This window comes from Abramis brama (assembly GCF_963993115.1).
Source record: "Abramis brama genome assembly, chromosome: 23".
Lineage (NCBI taxonomy): Eukaryota > Metazoa > Chordata > Actinopteri > Cypriniformes > Leuciscidae > Abramis > Abramis brama.
The window spans coordinates 28,720,842-28,726,161 of record NC_139985.1 but is presented as its reverse complement, the minus strand read 5'-3'; positions in this window follow the sequence as shown (position 1 = coordinate 28,726,161).

The following is a 5,320-nucleotide window of genomic DNA, read 5'->3' as shown; positions in this document are numbered from 1 at the left end:
ACAGTAAACGAGGCTTCGTTGCGTCATTGCCTTTTCGACATTTCAGTGGTTCGCCGCTAGGGGTCGATCATATTTTTTTACAGTCTATCCTTTGAACCCATTAACCAGTGTCTGTAGGGTTTACCTGATCTCAGATAAAAAAACTTTTTTTTTTTTTAAATTTGTAGACATTTTAATGAAATATTTGTATAATAAAAGGGAAGAGTTTTTGTTCATTGTATTTTATTGGTCTGATTAACCAAGCTCTCCATAAAACAAACAAGAACAAGCCCTGCAATTTAATGAAATAGCACATATTATAAAAGACATGGTATCAGATGATTTGTTAATTCCATTTCAATACAATTTCAATAAAACATTTGCAATTGGTTTGTGAAAGTTGTTTTATTGTGCAAGTTTTCGCTGCATTTGCACTGTTCTGAACAGCAGGGGGCGCCAGCGTGTGGCGTTTCGAGCGATTCGAACCAGTGAATCATTTTGAAGCAATTGGTTCAATTGATTCAAAGATTTGAAAAGCTTTGTTTCTCCAATCACTAGACGGGCACTGGGCGGAGTAAACACGAATTTTCAAGAGTTTCTTGTTCTGCTTTAAAGCGCCACTGAGAATAGTGCGTCTTCTCCTGATCACATAATTACACGTCAGTCTAGAAATAAGTTGAATTTAGAAAATAAATGTTCATCAATATACAACGGTTTACATATTGTGTTGTGTTTATGACTGATATAATGATTTACAGAGAATTTGCCAGAGGTATCGTTGATAGCCTAAGCTCCAAGTAAACGAGCCAACACTGAACAGTATTTTTATTATACAACTAGACAAATAATAATAATAAAAAAAAAATAATCAAAATTAGCAGTTTCTCCGGATTAATTATTTTTATGTAGCCTATCTGTTTGCGTAAATGTAATTTTTTACAATTATTCTACAAACTACTGACAACATTTCTTCCAAATAAAAATAATGTCATTTAGAGCATTTGCATTATTTGCTGAAATCTCTCAGATTTAACCTAAAAGATTGTGTTCCAAAGATGAACAAAAGTCTTTTTTTTACAGTCTATGGTTTGGAACGACATCGGGGTGAGGGATTAATGACAGAATATTCATTTTTGAGTGAACTATCTATTTAATTTGGGATAATTTTATTGTGTACATACAATTTTTTTTTTTTTAAATAAATAAAAATAAAAATCCTGCATGTAATTAATTTCTGTACATCACTGTTGACCCTTCCCTTAACCCTTAACCAACCCATACCACCAAACCTGTCTTAACCTACAGGTATCCACCTCAATGACAGCGCAAGTGTTATAATACAACATCAACATTTTTTCATGTAAGCTGTTAATACACCTAATATAAAGTGTGACCTCTTTTTCCTCTGAAACCTCTGTTGTTGTTTGAGATTCTGGCTCAGGACCGTTTGGACCTGCTGGGACACAAAGCCTCTGGGATAGCTTAAGTTGAAAGAGGTAAAAATTGCACACATTGACTTAATGCAGTGTGGTGCATTCCATTAGTGCGTTCCTCGGAAGTGGGAAATTCCAAGTTCCCAGTTACAGTTTTTCTCCATTGGTTTGGCTCATTTCTTGAAACAGAAATGACATTCTCAAAACAACATGGACAAACCTCCAAACCACTTGGCAATTGTTCACAACATAATTGAATTTCTCATTCATTTCATCAAATTGCAAATGTCTAAGTACATGTCTCAATGTCTCAGTACATCTTTGCAAATGATTAAGTACAGGTAGCCTACATTTAGCACAATGTCCAAGTGAATAGATCTTGTTGATCTAAACTGATTGTTGATTCTCAGTCTAATGGTTGTTCGCTCCAAAACGTGTCAGCGTCATTTCATTGTATAAGTCATCACATGCACAATAGTCTGTTCAATTGTCAAAATTAGTCAAGAACATAATACCATGAATACCATATGTGTGTGTGTGTGTGTGTGTGTATATATATATATATATATATATATATATATATATATATTATACCATATAATATTATTGGCCTATTGGCCACCAGGCCATGGTGGATGTCAGGCCAGCGAGGGGGCAATATAACTATGTGTGCTGCCATATCTGAGAATGGTGTGGCCACTCACATCCCCAGTCTTGGCCCATACAATACACAGAAGCTCCTCATCTTCTTGGACCGCCTTCATTTTGATTTGATCCCTGAAAATGAGAGAGGTCTCGTAGGGCTACCACAATATGCCATTGTATGGGACAATGTGAATTTCCACCGTGGCCCGCTCATCAGGGCCTTGTTCACTACTCATCCAAGGATGGTCATGGTGTTCCTACCACCTTACTCTCCTTTCCTCAATCCTATTGAGGAGTATTTCTCTGCTTGGAGGTGGAGAGTGTATGAGCATCGGGCTCAAGATCAGAGGTCCCTGCTCCATGCAATGGACGCTGCGTGTGAGGATATTACAGGAGATCAGTGTAGGGGATGGTTGCGACATGCACGCCGTTTCTTCCCTCGTTGCATCGCAAGGGAGAATATACGCTGTGATGTGGACGAGAATCTGTGGCCAGACAGACAGCAGCGTGTGGATGGCCAGGAGGGTGAGGACGGTGGCCAGGAGAGGGAGGGCGAGGACAGCGACCAGTGAAGAACTGTTAGTTGTGAAACTCCAGCTTTATTTACAGCACTGTAGGCTGCATATCATTTTCATTGTTTTTTGTTTGTGTTTATATTACAGTATATTATGCTGTATACATTTTCTTTTTACTCTGATGTATGGAAGTTACTTTATGTGTGTGAATGATAATGGTTACAATTTCCTTGGCAGTATGAGTGCAATGTGTGATGTCAAATCTTGGAGGCTACTCTTACCCTAAAATCCTATTTCTTTTTTTCAGTTTTATACACAATTGTATTCTGTTAGCTAGACAGAAAACAGTACAGTAACCACTGTCAATGAAGGACTGGGCTAAGACTGAAAGGTGGACACGAGGGATATTTCAATGGTCCTCTGCCATAGTGACAAAACATCTAAACATTTTGACTTGAAGTGCTTACACAATGCCAAAGGGACGAAGCATTTTGGGGGCACTGACTGTTTAAATGAGAAGGAAATTTAGTTTTGACACATGAGTGAACTGTTTTGGGAGAGGTATGAACTTTTGCAGGTGAACCATGGTGTTCTGCCGAACCATCCACGTTATTTTGGCAAAAGCACCAAGAGTGTTGAGAACGTCCGGTCTCTTTCAAGAAATGAGCCAAAGCAATTGAGAAGGATCTTTGTCATTTTCGTGGCACTGACTCTTTATATGGGAAACAAATTTAGTTTTGAAGCATGAGTGAACAGTTTTAGGAGAGATATGAGCTTTTGCAAGTGAGCTATAGTGTTGTGCTGAACTGTAAGACTGTTTTGCCAAATGATCTTAGAGTTTTGAGAATGTAATTTCTGTTTCAAGAAATGAGCCAAACCAATGGAGAAAAACTGTAACTGACGCTCCTCAATTCGGAGTTGTGATTGGGAAACTCAGGGGAAGCACAACAACCCCAACTTCAGAATCCAATATGGCTGCATGAACCGCAGTGATATTAGTAATCATTATATTAGTAGCCTATAATTAGTGATAATTAGTAAACAGTGGTAATATTGGCTGCATCTGAAATCGCATGCTCTCTTGAGTAGGTACTTATTTTGAATAAAAAAGTATGTCTTATATAGTATTAATGTGTGCAGTATGAATGTAATCCAGACGTATAATCGCCACGTTGTCATTATCGTGTAGTTGTGTTGCATCGCTGTTCAGTGGGGTCCATTGACAGCTATTAACTACCACTTTGATGCTTCAAAAAGTTCATAAAAAGATTGTAAAACTATTCCATATGAATCGAGCGGTTTAGTCCAGATTTTCTGAAGAGACTCGATTGCTTTATATGATGAACAGATTTAATTTGAGCTTTTAATGAACCTCATTGGTTCTCACTGAAGCTCAAACGTGATGCGTAACATGAGAATGAACCTCATTGGTTCTCGCATGTCAAGCAAACAAATTAAATCTGTTCATCATATAAAGCGATTATGTCTCTTCAGAAAATTGGACTAAACCGCTCATTTCAAATGGATTAGTTTATGGATTAGACGATCTCTTTATGAACTTTTTGAAGCATCAAAGTGGTAGTTGCGTAGTTGTCAATGGAGGGACAGATTTCATTAAAAAGATCTTCATTTGTTTTTCAAAGATGAATGAAAGTCTTACGGGTTTGATGAGGGTGAGTAATAAATGACAGAATTTTCATTTTTGGGAGAAATAACATTTTAAATGTTTGTACATAGTTAAGACAGTTAATATAAAGTGGGACAGAAGAAGAATATTATGGGATGAATATAGTATCAAAATGATTAACACGTGCAAGCACACTTATCAATGAACTTGATACATGTTGCAGAAATGTTTTATTCATGCTTTTCAACTTGCGTGTGCAAAATTCAAAATTGAATGAATGTGAAGCAATTTGTACAAATAGAGACATTTTTGTGAATACAAATGTTTTATTTTGCATTAGTGTATCATAATTTGCACATGCAACAAAGAAGATGTGCATGTGTGGATCAGGTGACATGCGTGCATTCATTGACGTCTTTTCTGAGTCGATCTCATTTGATTCATTTAGATTTTGAGACTTTCTTTTCGCGGTTTTTAAGCATTATTATTGTTAATTGTTTATTGTTAATTAACTTGAAACGCCGCGCGTCGCGTTCATTGGCTCTTGTATATAGGCTATATAGTTTTCCTCCCATAGATAGAGCATATTATAAAGAAAAAGCTTAACGTCAATGCAGTAAGACAGTGATATTTAAACTCAGTAGCCAATACACCTTATTGAACATGCAACGCGCGATTGCACGTTAAGCGTTTTCTAATGGTTTTCTATGGGTGTTGTTCATAATCTGATGTAATCTGTTTGCCTCTATAAAGTATGCTTTATTAATAAGGTAGGCCTATATTGTGTACTAAATTTGGTGCTTCAATATCACTCTCATTAAGCGTCTTAAATGGGGAACGCTTGATTACGCTTGATTACGCTGCCATCTAGTGGTAGCAGGTTTTCTCAGACATCTGTGTGTGGATCTACAAGGACAAGTGAAATGAAAACAATGAAAGTCTCAAAATCCAAATGAATCAAATAGGATCGACTCAGAAACGAGTCAATGAATGCACGCGTCACCTGATCCACAAATGCACATCTTACTTGTTGCATGCACAAATTCTGGCCTACATTAATACAAAATCGAGATTTTGTATTAACAACTATGTCTCTATTTGTACAAAATGCTGCACATTCA